This window comes from Tupaia chinensis, unplaced genomic scaffold (genome assembly GCF_000334495.1).
Source record: "Tupaia chinensis unplaced genomic scaffold, TupChi_1.0 Scaffold000009_1, whole genome shotgun sequence".
In the NCBI taxonomy this organism is placed as follows: Eukaryota; Metazoa; Chordata; class Mammalia; order Scandentia; family Tupaiidae; genus Tupaia; species Tupaia belangeri.
In genome coordinates, this window is record NW_006159439.1 from 1,221,133 (window position 1) to 1,237,620 (window position 16,488).

At 35.7% G+C, this 16,488-nt stretch overlaps 1 protein-coding gene across 2 annotated transcripts in view; it reads left to right on the forward strand.

The window, feature by feature from the left end:
* The window catches only part of EPHA3 (EPH receptor A3), a 404,175-nt gene that overhangs the window by 212,713 nt on the left and 174,974 nt on the right, over nucleotides 1–16,488 (forward strand). The window lies entirely within an intron of this gene.

Here is a 16,488-nt window from a genome sequence, read left to right on the forward strand (position 1 = left end):
GATGTTGTATCTTATCAAATGCTTTTCCTGCATCAATTGATATGACCATATGGTTTTTATCTTTATTCCTGTTAATAAGATGTATTACATTTATGGTTTTGCATATGTTGAACCAACCTTGCATTCCTGGAATAAAGCCTACCTGATCATGGTGTATGATCTTTTTAATAAGTTGTTGGATATGATTTGCTAGAATCTTGTTGAGAATCTTTGTGTCTTTATTCATCAGAGATATTGGTCTATAGTTTTCCTTCCTTGTCCTATCCTTACCTGTTTTAAGTGTAAGAGTAATAGTGGCTTTATAGTATGAATTAGGGGGAAATTCACCCTTTTGGATCTTTAGAAATAACTTGAGCAGAACAGGGTTAACTCTTCTTTGAAAGTTTTGTAGAATTCAGAAGTGAAGCCATCAGGGCCAGGGCTTTCCTTTGTTGGGAGGTTATTTATTACTGATTCAATCTCCTGGCTTGTTATGGGCCTTTTCAGACTTTCTATATCATCCTGGCTCATTCTTGGTAGATTATCCTTGTCTAGGAATTTGTCATCTCATCTAGATTGTCTTGTTTCTTAGCATATAGATGTTCAAAGTATCCTCTAACGATGTTTTGAATATCTACTATGTATGTTGTTATATTACCAGTTTTATTGCAAATTTGATTTACCTGGTTCCTTTTTCTCTTCTTCTTAATAAGTCTCACTAGTGGTGTACTGATTTTGTTTAGCCTTTCAAAGAACCAGCTTTTACTTTCTTTTTTTTTAAGAATTATTTTATTTAAGTTTATTTATTATTATATCATTATTATTTTTCAGTTTGATCAGAGAGAGACAGAGAGAGAGAGAGAGAGAGAGAGAGAGGAAGTGAGAAAGCAAGCCACCAGGTCCGAGACTTGAACCGTGGTCGGCCATGTGGGAGTCCAGCGCCTTTAACCACCACACCATTTGCTGACCCCAAAGAACCAGCTTTTACTTTCATTTGTTTTTCGTATAGTATGTATATTTTCTATTTCATTTATTTCTCCTCAGATCTTTATTATTTCCTTTTCTCCTGGAGTTTTTTGTTTGTTTGTTTGTTTTTTGTTTTTTTTTTGCTGTTGCTTTTCCAATTCTCTGAGGCATGATGTTAGGTGATCCATTTGCCTTCTTTCCATCTTCCTCTTATGTGCACTAATTGCTATGAACTTCCTTCTTATGACTACTTTAGCGGTGCCCCAAAGATTATGGAAACTTGTTTCCTCATTGTCATTAGCTTCCATGAATCCTTTGATTTCAGTCTTTATTTCATCAATTGTGTGGAGTCATTCAGGAGTAGGTTATTTAGTTTCCACATATTAGAGTATTTTTAAGGATTTCTCTTGAAATTAAGCTCAAGTTTAATTCCATCATGGTCAGAGAAGATGCTGGATATAGTTTCTCTGCCTTTGAATCTGTAGAGGCTTGTTTTGTGCCCTATGATGTGGTCAATCTTTGAAAATGTTCCATATGGGGGTGAGAAAAAAGTGTACCTCGTGGTTTTTGGATGTAAAGTTCTATAGATGTCTGTTAAGTCCATTTGATTGATAGTATTGTTTAGATCCTTTATCTCTTTATTTATTTATTTTTTATCTAGATGATCTGTCCAGAGGGGATAGTGCAGTGTTGAGGTCTCCAACAATTAGTGTATTGCAGTCTCTCTCCCCTTTTAGATCTAAGAGTCTTTCCTTCACATATTTGGGTGCTCCTGTGTTAGGCACATAGATACTTATAAACGTTATATCTTCTTGATCTATTGATCCTTTTACTACAATCTAGTGCCCTTCTTTGTCTCTTCAAACAGTTTTTGTTTTAAAGCCTATTTTGTCAGAAATTAGTATCACAACTCCAGCTCTTTTTGATTCCCATTTGCATGGAAAACCTTTTTCCACCCCTTCACTTTCAGTCAATGCATGTCTTTATCCATGAGGTGGGTTTCCTGTAGGCAACAGATAGAGGGTTTCTGTTTTTGTTAGTTAGTTTGTTTTTTATTCCATTGAGCAAGTCTGTGTCTCTTGATTGGAGAATTTAATTCATTCATATCCGATGTTATTATCGATGTTACTGGATCTGTCCCAACCTTTAAGTTGGCAATTGTCTTAGCTGCCTTTTTTATTCCTTTGTTTCTCTCTGTTAATTTTTTAGTTTTCCTGAAACAGTACTTTGTTCAGGGTTTCTTGAAGAGCTGATCTGGTGCTGGCGAATTCTTTCAGGTTTTGTTTGTCTGAGAAGATTTTAATCTTTTTTTTTTTTCCTCATATAAAGGATAGTCTTACAGGATATAATAATCTTGGTTGAAATTGTTTCTGTCTTAACACTTTCAATACATCTTCCCATTCTTTCCTTACTTGCATTGTTTCCATTGAGAGGTCCAGTGTTAGCCTGATAGAATGAGCTTTGTAAGTCACTTCTCGTTTCTCTCTTGCCAGTTTTAGTATCATGTCTTTATCTGTGCTCTTGGACAGTCTGGCTAAGATATGCCTTCTAGAAAATCTTCCAGTTGAGTCTATTTGGGGTCCTTTGTATTTCTTGGATCTGGATGCTTGACTACCTCTCTAGACTGGGGAAATTTTCTTCCAGGATTTCATAGAATAGATTTTCCATGCCATTATTAGTTTCTTCACCTTCTAGGATGCCAATTGTTCTGATGTTTTGGCATCTCATTGAGTCTACTATTTCTCATATATTATCTTCATTTTTTTTGTTTGTTTGTTATTTTCTCTATCTTCTTGGTGATTTTTTCTAGATCAGAAGTTTTACCTTCAACACCAGAGATTCAATCTTCAGCATGGTCTAATAAACTTTTAATACTTTCAAGGGAGTTTTTGATTTCCTCTCTTACAGACTTGGCCTCTAATAGCTCCATCTGATTCTTTCTCAGGGTGTCCATTTCTTCTTTCATCTCATGGAAGGACTTCCTAATCTCCTGAAGTTCATTGTCTCTTTACTATTCCAACTCATAGAATTTGTTCATCATAAATGTTCTAAATTCTTTATCTGACATTTTGGTAATGTCCTCAGATTTTAGGAGAGGTGGAGGGGAGTTACTTTGTTCCTTTGATGGAGACATATTTTCTGGTTTATTCAGACCTGAGGCTCTTCTACATTGGAAGATGTATTCAATTTTGAATACCTCTTATGAGCAAGAGTGTTTCCCTTTAGCTGTGAATTAATGTATGTGGAAATCTCCCTTCTATTGTGTTTAGCAATGTGGTCTCAAGACGTGTACTTTATTCAGGTGTCTGAGGAGTAGTATTCCAGTATTCACAGGTGGTTCAGTATAAGGGGGATTCCAGGGCACCTTATAAAACTAGGGAATTTCAGAACTGTGATTCTAGATCTGTCTAATGCCTTTGAGAGGGTGAAGAATGAGGAAGAAAAAAAAAAGAGAGGAAAAAAAGGATTGAGGAAGTGAGAATAATATTGGAGGAAAGAAAAAAATAAATACAGGGGATTAAAGAAAAAGTTGTGCACCACGCATTAGCGTGGATTTCGCCAGGTACTGAGAGATGGAACTGGGGCACTCCTGGAGGGCAATGGCCTCTCTGTGGGATAAGTGAGAGGAGAGAGACAGGGAATTAACAAAACAAAAAGGCAGAGCAGAAAATAAAAGTAAAACCCTTCCTAACTTGGGGGTCCTGGACTTGGGAGCTTGGAAGTGGGGTGGGGGCAGTGGTGACACTGCCTCAGTTTTCCTTGGTGGCCAGGTACTGAGAGATGGAACTGGGGCACTCCTGAAGGGCAAAGGTCTCTCTCATGGACATATTTCTTTTTGAGTTGAATGTTCCTATGCTGTGAATGCTGTGTAGTTCTTTTTTTTTTTCTTTTTTTTTTTTTTTGGGATGCCAAGCATTGTGAATTTCATCTTTTGGTGCTGGATATTTTTGAATTCCTATAAAATATCTTGATCTTTCTTTATGGAACACAATAGACTTATTGAGAAACCATATAACACCTGTGAGTTTTGCTTTATAGATGTGTTACCTAAAAACAGAACAGTGTTTGATTAAGGGCTGATTTTTTTTTTCACACTATGGAGTCAAGTCATTCCATTTTTCCATCCATTTTTTTTTGTTTGCTTTATATCTTTTCTTTTACTTTGGTTCTTCCATATAAAATAGTAAATCCCAACCCTTGTTGCTTGTTCTGGGCCAGTAATCAAGGATTAACATTTGTTATGCATTAGTAATATTCTTAAAAAAAATTTTTAAGGGCCAGCCATAGCTTGGTGGTTAAGACATCTGGATCTCACATGGCCAATTCTGTGGTTTGAGTTCCAGACCTGGTGGCTTGAAAACATGACAGGTGTGTGTGCATGCATGCCCCAAATCCTAAAAGGAACAAAAAGCAGAGAAGGGATTGTGGCATGACTATTTTCTGAGGGGAATACTTTCTCTCTCCCTCTAGCAAATTATACAAATTATAATACATTATGTTTTTAAAAGATGTGTATACACACACACACATTTAATGTGTGTGCGTGTATATATGTGTTTGTGTGTATATACATATATATAATACGTATATAGATTTTATATATATATATATATTTATAGAGAGAGAGAGAGAGATTTTTGCTATAGGGCACATACACTTGCCAGAGAAACAGAGAGATACAGGAAGTGAGAAATCACCCCCTGGTGATGATGGCCCCACTGCAGTCCCCTCTCTATTCTCCTCTCAGGACTTTGGGCATGCACACACATGTGCCCAGAGTGAGTTTTAAGCTGTCACATCTAGGACTTGAACTGTGGTCAACTACATGGGATGTAACTATGTAACCATTATGCTATCTGCTGGTCCCTAAAAGATGTATACTAAAGATATTAATAAAGACATAGAATACTATTGAATCATCAGAAAAGTCATGGCACATTTTTGGATAGAAAATATATAGAAGAATAAGTCATGACTTTCCTAATGACCCAATATTAAGTGTGCTGAAGATTATTTTAAAAATTGAGTAAAATATAAGGGATATGTCAATTAAATATAACAGAACAAATTAAAATATGTATGATTAAGTGTCAATGTATTGTAAAGAAAATTGTGAGAATATACTGGCCTAACCATTGTGAGCAGTGGTAAGGTTAGTGTCCTACAGTGTTGGAAGGATACTGGAAGCCATATTGTGACTACAGTTCAAATTCTAGATCACTTGAAAAATATTTCATATAGGCACATGTAAATCCAGGATCCTGAGGAGCTAGAGGGATGGGGAGAGGGGCTTGCAACTTGATGAGACCCTAGGGAAGTGTTTTCTCTATGCTTCTCTTCCTCATGCATGCACATGTGCTTTCGATCATAAAAAAAAAGGAGGAAGGGGACCAGCGGTTAGCATAATGGCTATGTCACTGGACTCCCACGAGGTCGACTGTGTTTCGCATCCCGGACCTGGTGGCTTAAAACTCACGCCGGGCACTTGTGCGTGCATGTCCAAGATCCCGAGAGGAGAATGGTGGAAAAAGGATTGCGGTGTGGCCATCCCCCCAGGGGGTGATTTCTCGCTTTCTGTCTCTCTGTGTCTGTCTGTCTGGTGAGCGCACGCACCCTATAGCAAAAACCTCTTCCATAAAAAGGAGGAAGAGGAGAAGTCTTGTGTAGTGAGGATTATTTGGGTAAAAGCACATATAGTGAAGGCAGTAGTATTGGTAAACTTTCCATAACTGGTATGGGATTTGTTTTATTCAGGTAAGCACTAGTATGTAAAGAAGTGCTGCATAAGAACATAAATGAAGAGATCATTTTATGGCAACTAAGGATGATATGTTTGAAAAAGAATGTAAATACCAGATTTTAGAAACTCTTTTTATGTAAAGACAATTAAATTAAACCATTTTGTTGTTGTTTCTTTTGGATTAAATTTGTAATAGCATGATAAAAGTTTAATTTGAATAAAAACCATTAGGAGGATGTTACAAGGAATTAAATATTGGGGAAATTAGTTTTAAAAATCTATTATACTTTTCAAAGCTGAATTAATGTATTGGTAATGGAGATAAAAGTAAAAGTGAAGATTAAACACAGACAGAAGAGGCGATGTATTTTATAAATTGTCAGTAGTTGGTGATAGAATGTGTGCAGGAATGAGAAAAGGAGGAATTTTTAAAGGTGACTAAAATTTTCATAAGAAGAGTACAATGAAACTATCATCAGGAAAACTAAAATAAATTAATCAAAGAAAGAATAGTTACAGTATTATAAAATAATAATAAATGAAAATGTGTATTCAATGTGCAATAAGTGCAAGTGCCATGCAAAAGTGCAAACTTTACATGGACTACCTCATTGAATCATTCTAGCAATGATTTTCTATGATTTACAAAATAAATTGACTAGCATCTTCGCCAAAGTTACAACAAGGAAGTGGTAAAGACAGGATACGACTTGCACTGTTTCCAAATCCAGAATACAGATTCTCCTTATGAATAATTACTACTGAAGTGGTAGGTATCGACAGTTGCAAACATCACATGTTGGGCAGAATTTTGTCTAATATTCTGTATGAAATAGGCAAATAAAATTGATTGAAGTGATATATGAAGCTGCTTCAAAGTGCTCATGAACAACACATATGATGAGAAAATTATACATGGATTTCTATTTTTTTGTGGCACCAAAATAAAACTGTACTTCAATTCACTTTTAAAAATTGTACTTCCATTCCATTTTCTCATGAACTTTCTGAAGTACTATTGTACCTTAAGGACCTATTTTGGTAGCCCTAATTAGAGCCACTTTGGCAGTTCTGCCTGTGATCTAAGATCATATTACAGTGTGACTCCATGTCTCTGTGTCAGTTATATCAGTTCTTCTCCCAGGCATGAGAAGATGGCTTTATTTTTGTTGTCACATGGTATTCTGCCTCCAACCTAAATGAAAAAAGAAAAGAATTTAAAGATATTAATGTTCATACTGTAGATCTACGTCTTGAGTAATTGCGATTACTTCATTCTGTTTATTATCTAGCTACTCAGCCAGTCTTCCAACTGATAAGAAACGACCAAGGTCTCAAAGTCTGTTGTCTTTTCTTTGCACAAGAGATTATTTTCTGTCATGGAAGGTAGTATTTAATCCAACTCATTTACTTTTTGGTGGTAAAAGAGGTACAATTAATAGCATTACAAACTATTCTTGCAGCCTATTTAACATTGTCCAGAAATGTAAAATTCGACATATTCAGAATGCTAGCCACACAGAGCATACATGTATGTAATACAGAGACATACACAACACATGCACAGCAGGTTGTAGAGAGGAAATGGGAGGACCGGTTTGCTGAATTCATACTATCTATGTACCAGACACTATGCGAAACACATTTATGTAGATGATCTCTTTTATTATCCTCAACAATTTCTTCCATCATCCAAAACCTGCCCAAGTCATTCAGGTAATAAGCTGTGGAGCCAGATTTCAACATTCACTGTCTAATTCATAGCTCAGGTTCTTAACCACATTATCATACCGCTCTACACTAAGATATACTGAGTCAATATAGTGTCTGCCATTTATTTTAATCAAAGAAATCCTGGGTGGTGAAGCCAATTTCTTAAAAGGAAAACCTCTCAAATAAAACGTGCAACCTATGTCTTCTCACCATCCAGCCTGGCTTGCTCTCTGGAGATGTCTCAGGGTCTCCTGCCTCCCCTTCACTTTTATGTTATCGCATTCATGAGATCTGGTTATAAAGTGGTGTGGCTGATATTGCCATGAATGGACCTCAGCATGTCTTCTATAGCCTGGACTTTCAATAAATGCAAAAGCAACATTTTTTTTTCCCCTTAAAGTGAATTTTATTTTTTTCAAAGTGGTTCCAAATTATTCAGAGTCAAACCTCAGGGCTAAAATGAATTACAAATAATAGGAAAAAAATAATTTAAGGTAAAAAAGAGAGAGGCATGGATTTAAAATACTCAGGCAAATTTTCTCATGTGGCTCATAAAACATTTCTGATGGCAAAGTAAAAAAGAATTTTTAACAATATTCTGAGATATGCAGCTTTGCAGGATAAATGTGGAACCTTATCGGTGGTTTACTTTTAAAGTATCACAACAATTTGAAATGATAAATAAGGAATTTTTGATAGAAAAGAGTTGATTTTGTCCCCTTATAATAAAATATGTACACACTCCTAAAAGAAAGGGAATTTACTGAACTTACTTTGAGCCAAGACTACATACAGGATATTAATAAATGTGCTTTTCAGTTATAAAATTGGGTTTCATATGAATTGAACTGGAACTGAGTCACATAGCCCCTCTATTTACATACTTAGGTATTTGCACCTCACCAGACTGGTGGGTGTTTCCTATGGTTTCAGCAACTATATTCTAAGAATTATTTAGTTATCTGAATCCTATAAATGTAAATGGATAGGCGAGTAGAAGGTGGTGTAAATTGAGTGTGGAGCAAAAAATGCCAAAGAATACTTCTTTAGAGTTGGAATCATAATCTCCCATAAATTTCCACAAGTTACAATGTACTCTAATTTTTTATTTCCTGAGATATCCAACACAATAGAAGACACCACTGAATGGCAGTTGAGAATATTGTGACATGGATGTTAATGGGCTTTCTGAGAATAAGTATGTGAAGCTCAAGGGAAAATAGCAGGGAACTAGAAAATTGAAACAAACACGATACGGCTATTTTGTGAATACTATCCTGTTTAACTTCAGCTATATTTAAGTAAAGAAAAATAAAATAAAACTATCTCACCATCTTTGAAATATTGTATCTACTCACACTATGAAAATTATTGTTTCATTTAGACAATTTATCACATCAGTAAATAAAATAGTTATTTTAACATGAAATGATTTCATGTAAGGGATGGCATAGCATCAGCTTCTAAATTGTATTTTTAAATCTGTAAAACCCAGAAAGTTGTGTCATGTCATTGAAATAGCCATCCACTTAACACATAAAGTTAATCTTATTCATATTATAACAATTTTATACTCCAGGAGTTACTAAAATCCTCCTATTTGGTGACATGATTTTTTTTTTTCTATTCAGAGTTCCTTTTCCTTTATTGATAACCTTTTCATCTGTTTTAGAGGAGTCTCTATTCTTTCATTCTAGTCGACATAAAGAAGCAAAGGGGTTCTAACATTTAAGCTTACTTTGTGGGAGGTACAAAAGCCTTTTATTTTATATCCATTGCAGGAGTTTGACTCTATCCTAACTCAGAAGAAGTTGAGAATGAGGAGCTGAGGAGGTGGAAATGATTAGAGAATTATAGTCAGGAGCAAAGTGGTGAAAGATACTGTGCGTGAATGAAGACAACCATATGGTTTTCATTTCATGTGTATATCATGGCTGCTTATTTGTCTAATATCCTTCTTTATACATGTTTTAAGATATCTTTAAAAATCTTCAAAATATCTTTATATTTTCTGAGTTCTGTATCCATAGTGGTTCCTTACTTGCTAATACTCTTCTAAAATTCAGGTTTTTAAACTACTAATTGCTTAACTCTCTTGTTCTAAATGACATTGGGATTTTAAAGACAACAGCATTGTATGGTTCAGTAGCAATGTTCATCGAGTTGTCAGAGAAGTTATGACATATTTTTCTATGTAAAAACGCATCATGATTTTTTTGAATGACCTGATATTTATTATAGGATTATACATAATGCCATTTGAACTTTTTCTTACTTTTATTTAAACTATATTCCTTGACTTTAAAAATCACTCTATTAATAATATTTATCCTCTACACTGTATCACTGTTCCTACGTGTAATTTCATAACAGCTCTTCTCCATCTTTTCTTCATTGCCCTCTTCAAAAGCTCATTTTCCAATCAGAATTTCTTTAAATAATTTTTCTCTATTCCATAGAGTGATCTTAAGATGCAAACCCTGATACCTGTAGAAAGTGAAGGAAGGAAGGAGAGAAAGAGTGAAAAGGAAAAAAAAGGAGTAAAGAGGAAACAAAGTGAAGGAGAAAGAGAGAAGAAAGGGATAGCTTATTAAACTGGGATAGGTTGCCACGTATGTTTATGACTCCTGTGCATGAGACTATAAATAACAGTTTCATTTACAAAAACAAGAGACGGGTAATTTAGCTCATGTTTAAAGGACATGGTTTAGATGACTCATTGTGCATCTCTGTATTTTATGTCCAAAGCTGACTAATGAGAGTTTATAAACTTGCTGTCCTCTCATTTTATTCTACCAAATCAGACTATGAACTGATTCTGTAAAAAGTAGGAAATAAACCTCCTTTTCTTCTGTCGATTTTCTTTGTTTCTTTGATCTTTTTCCACCTCTCTCTCTTCCTTCCTTTCTCTCTCTCTTTCTTTCTTTCTTCTTTCTTTTTCTTTCTTTCTTTCTTCTTTCTTTTTTTTTTCTTTTTCAGTTTGCCGGAGGATACATGCACTCACCTGAGAGAAAGTGTGTGTGTGTGTGTGTGTGTGTGTGTGTGTGTGTGTGTGGGAGAGAGAGAGAGAGAGAGAGAAAATGAGAAAATGTTACCTTTGGGGCATGATCATATACTATCATACTACAATCTCTTCCCCCTCCATGTCTACTTTCTTTCAGGATTTTGAACACAGACACGCCTGGCATGTTTTAGAAACTACTGCTGGTTCCTGGGCAGAAACCCTGTGGTCAGCCAAATGGGCTCCAGCCCCTAACCACCAGGCCACAGCCTGGTCCAATATTGCTGATTTTCGAACTATGACCATCCTTAGGCAATTTTCTTCTAAATTGACAATCTGTTAAAACCCGTAACTAAAGATTCTTAGTTCCTGTAGTATCAGTGCTTAGTTTGCTACTCACTTGGTGCACGAATTTCAAGAATCTTGAATCTTTGAACCCATCTGTGATTTTTGATAAAACTTTCATTGCCAGAACTTTCAACAGACTTAATCTTTTAGCCACAAACTCCTCACTTCTTATCTAGTACAATATAAACTGTATTTTAGCCACAGTTTTAACCAATCTTACCCACTATTTCTAACACAGACATAGTAATACTATAAAATCAGGCAACTTTTGTTTCTCTTCCATTCATTACCCTCAACTGGTTTCCCTATTTATTCAAGATGGAATCCAAAATCCTTACACTGACAATGCATACCATATACAATGTGGCTTCCATGGCTCATCCTCTCAGGACACTGTCCCTTTGATGTTAATGTGAAGTACCCTTAGCCTAGCGACAGCCCTATCTTCCCTTAAGTGTTTGCACAAATCTATGACAAGATGGCTTATCTATTCAAAATAGAGACTTAGAGAATAGAGAAGTCATCTGCACGCTCTTACTTTTTTAACTTTTCATTTTTTTCATTTTCACACTAATTATAAATCTACTTAACACAATAAATATGAATACTTTTTTTGTCCATGATTTATTTTCTTTTTTCTTTTTTTCTCCCTTTTTCTGCCCCTCTGTTCACCACACCATAAACTCCAAGAACACAGGGTTCCTAGTTCTATTTACTGGTGAATAACAAGAACTTGAAAAGATTATGGGAGATAAGGGTCCAGTTTCATCTTTCTGCAGACACTGAAAGATTGTCAAAAAAAAAAAAAAAAAGTTACCAGCAGTTAGTGTAATGGCTATGTCCCTGAACTCCCATGTAGTCAACCGCAGTTGCAGTTTGAGTCCTGGACCTGGTGGCTTGAAACTCACGCCGGGCGCGTTGCATGCGTGCCTAAGATCCCGAGAGGACAACGGAGGAGAAGGGATTGTGGCGTAGCCAACCCCCCTGGGGGGGTGATTTCTCGCTTTCTGTCTCACTGTCTCTCTCTGTCTGGCGAGCACATGCGCCCCATAGTAAAAATCTCTCCAAAAAAAGAAAAGAAAAGAAAAAAAAAAGAAAGTGATAGATTGTAAGGTATAAAAGCTTGATGAGCAATGGTGATACTAGAGACAATGTGGGAGGAGATGGGAAATGGGAAAGTGTGAGGGGGAGGGAATCAAGGGAAAAGAAAGAAGCAAAACATTTAAGGGATGCAAAAGTGGAAAATTGTCTGTTGATGATGCTGTGCATGATAGTCTTTAACTGAACTATCATACAGTGTATTTACAATGGGAAAATTCATTTGGCATGCTATAATGATAACAGTGATTAAATTAAGAAATTTAAAACATTAAAAATAAATAGTAATAATTTTACCATTCTACCACTCAAGCTTCACCAAGAAAAAAAATATTATGGGAATCAGACAGTGGTGCAGCAATGAAATGCAATTCCACATGGGAAGGATACTGGTTCAAGTCTGCAAACCTCCCTCAGGATGCTGGGGATGTACTTGCCCATGATCCAGAACTGACTGAGGGCTGGCTGTCAAAACCCTGTTGGAGGTTCTGTCTTCCTTCCTTTCCCTTTCATCTCTGTCACTTGCTCCAGGAAGAAATAAATAAATAAACATAGAAAAGAAAAGAAAGAAAAAATAATGGAACACAGTTGTCATTCAATTAGTATTTAATGTATTTATAAATAAACCTGTTTTCATAAGTGACATTAGATTAATGTGCATCTTATTTTGATCTTTACCTTCTCTAGTCACATAATTAAAGGAGTATTCATTTCATGGATTATTTTCCAATTTTCTTTCTTTTTCTTTTCTTTTTTTTTTTTTTATAGAGGTTTTGCGATATGGCATCTCACTCTCCAGAAAGAGAGGCAGAGAGACAGAAAGTGAGAAATCACTGCTCCTCCCCCCCCCGGGGGGGATGGCCATGCCACAATCCCTTCTCCTACATTCTCTTCTCGAGATCTTGGGTATGCACGTACATGCGCCCAGCATGAGTTTAAGCCACCAGGTCTGGGACTCGAACAGAGTTTGACTACATGGGAGTCCAGCGACATAGCCATTATGCCAACTGCTGGTTCCAATTTCTGATTATTTAAGGTTGTACTGAGAAAGCAATTTTTATATGATCCATGACTGTCTCTTGCATAAAAAACTTTTTTTTTATTGTTAAGGAATTATCTCATATATTAAATACATTCATAATACTTTCCATTTTCTTACTTTTTAAAAAAATTCTTTAAGTTTTTCTTTCTTTTTATTTATTTATTTTTAAGATTTTTGCCATAGGGCATACGGGTTCCCGTGAGAGAGAGAGAAGGGGAGAGAGAAGGGGAAAGTGAGAGCTCATCCCACATGGGGGTGGCCATGCCACAATCCCTTCTCCCCTATTCTCCTATCAGGATTTTGGGAATGCACACACACATGCCTGGTGAGCTTTTCAAGTTCCCAGGTCTGGAACTTAAACCACAGAGTCACTGCTGTGGGATCCAGCACCTAAACTACTACATCAACTACTGGCCAAGTTTTTTTCTTCTTTTATTATGTCATTCTTTCTATTTTAATTAACTTCTCATTTTGAGTAACTATTCCAGCCATGTATTTTCATACCTTTAAGCACAGTGTGGTGTCTACCATGATGCATGAAATTGTTACAGCTTAAAGAAAAATGAAATAGCCAAGAAAAATAATATTTTCCATCTGATAGTCATGCCATCTGTGAGTGGAATACAAAGCTGGACTGCTCTAACACTAGTTTTATCTGTGAAGACTTGTAACTAAGTTTAAAGTTTCCAAGCACAGACACTTCTTTTTCATATCACCATGTGAAGTAGAGGGAAAAACATCGGATCGAGGTTCAGAAAGAGTAAAAACTTTCTCAGTAAACTACATTCTTATTATATAACATTAACAGGTTAATTTTTACCTCTGAAACTTATTCTTAACTCTCCTCTTTAACTTCAAAATTCACTGATTCCAGTAGATATTTAGAGTTTTTGATTTTTAGAAGAAACATGACTATATGTTTTTTTTTCATCCTAGCACTTGCTATCATTTTTATTGTCAACCAAATCCAAACTGAAGTGTCTGGTTGAAGCCAATGTTATTCATTATTATACTATTTTCATTTTTTTTTATCCTAAACATAAAACTATGAGAAGAATTTAAGTCACCCCATGATAAAATAATCAACTGTATTAAAATCACCATGTAAGGCCAAAGTAGAAGGTGTTCAATAAACACCGTGAATATTTTGTGGTTAGAATAAAATTTATGTTAGCAATGGCTTTCGGAAACTTTAATTTTTCTATTCTACCCATCTTAACAAAGTATCCCAAACAAGTTCTTAATGAATGTATTAAAGTTCTAGATGACAAATTATAGTAGAATTTGGAGGTCAGACCTTTCAGAAATAAAGACATGGGTTGTACAATGACAGTAAAATTAATAGCATAAAATTCAGGGCTTACATATTATTAGATCCCCTGGCTTTTTCATGCTGACTCACCTAAGCTCAGTCTAGCCATCCATTCATAGTAAATTGTGAATAATATTCAGAAAAGCCCTGTGGGTTTGAATCTGTTTGGTCATAACCATGCTGTGGTTTGGCTGGTCTGCAGACAGAAAGTAGAAGGCTGTGTCTTCCATTGCTTGTCAAATGGCCACTGGCCAAGTGTGAAGTTGGTCCTTTGAATTGGATCTTATCCTTCGTAGATAAATCACCTTTCAGTGTTTCTTTGGTTCAGAATGAAGAAAGAAGTCTCAGAATTCAAAACTTACATTAAAACAGTTGTCTGTTTTGCTCACAAGTTTAAAAACTTAGACTTACAGTTACAATTTCAAATTTAAGGAACGTTATTTTGGCATTGAATCTTATATTGATATATGTATGAGAGGATTTTAAAAAACTAGCAGATAAATGAAATTAAAATACAAATTTATTTTTTTGCAAACTAACTCGAAAATTCATCTATAACTTCTCATCATATGCACTTTCCATAAATTCTTTTTTTTCCAGAATTTTTTTTCTATAGGGCAAGTACATTCACCAGAGAGAGACAGAGGAATAGAAAGCGAGAAATCACCCCCTCCCCGGCAGGGGGAGATGGTCATACTGCCATCCTCTTTTCTCCATTCTCCCCTTGGAATTTTGGGCATGTACTCACATGCACCCGATGTGAATTTTTTTAAGCTGCTGGGTCTGGGACTCAAACTGTGGTCAACTATGTGGAAGTCCAGTGAAGTAACCATTATGCCACCTGGTGGGTCCCAACATTTTCCATAAACTTTTTAAAGAGCCTTCATATAATGGTGCAAGTGATTACATTTTCCTAGCTTTTCTAGCTTGATAAATTCCAGTATCTCTGGTGTATTAAGTATGGTATAAGTTTTCAAAGTCTTTTCTCGGTGTTTGCATCACAGTTGAGATTGTGTTAATTACCAATAATAAAATAAAAATTAAGTAATAATAACAAAAAATAAATAACTTAGCCATGGAACTTAAGAAACCCTTCAGTAGGGGCCAGCAGGTGGTGTGGTTGTTAAGGCTCTAGACTCCCAAATACATTAGAATCTCAGATCTGGAAGCTTAAAAATCACACCAGGTGTGTGTGCATGCATTTCCAAAATTTCAAGAAAAGAATGAAGGAGGGATTGAGGTGTGGCCATCCCTTGGTGGAAGTAGAGGGTGATTTCCCATTTTCTCTCTCACTGTCTCTTTCTGTCTCTCCCCAGCAAAATTGTGTGAAAAATGAGAAAGAAGGATAATATAAGTTTCTTTTTTCAAAGAACTAACTGAATAACAATAGACTTATTAGGTTGTCAGGAAAGTCATGATGTGTTTTTCTATGCAAAATTGCATCATGACTTTTCCTGATGACCCAATACATATGAAAAGCACTAGACACAAAGCTATATATGAGCAAAGATGAGTCACATAGTACTAAGAATTTGATAATATGGCATTACATCAATACATGTAAAACACTACTAAAAATACAAAAGCATAAGAAATTTGAGAAGAGGGCAATCAGTGTCAACTGGAACCTTCCAGGTGTAGGACAGGAGCTTGGAAAGTGAAGCTGGCTCTCACTGAGGACATCTGTGTGTGTGCAAGGGAGAGGTGCGCATGCAAGAAGATAAAGAGCCCTGGTACCAGAAGCAACTGAGTGTGTTGAAGTGAAGGATATGTTAAGAGTCATTTCTGAACCATAAAGGTAATAGGAATAAGTAAAAAGAGAAAAAGGCATTTGTGGACTATAGATAAGAGATTTTTTCCCCAATAATTTGCAAATAAGATTTTAAGCAGAGAAATGACATTCAACTAAGCCAGTACTATGAACCATCACCAAGGTTTATAGTTGGTGCAGAGATTTGTATAGTAGTGAAGAAGTTTGCATAAAGGGGGCAGGGCATAAGGATTTGATGAACTTCAGTAATCCTCTCTAGATAATAATAAATAATTTAATTAAGAAGATTAATGTTGAAAGCCTATGTAAAACAAAATAAATGGCAATGGCAGTAGATTTAGGAAGACATTAGATAATTTTTCAGACTAGCTTTTTTCTGTGATTGATCACTCCTTCCTAATGACAGCATTTGGGAGACAAGTAGAGAAAGATTCTGAGATCTGTCTGTGAAGTTGTACAGTAAAATGAAAGACTGGTACCTCACTCTCCCAGGATTAGGAAAGCTTTTAAGATGAAG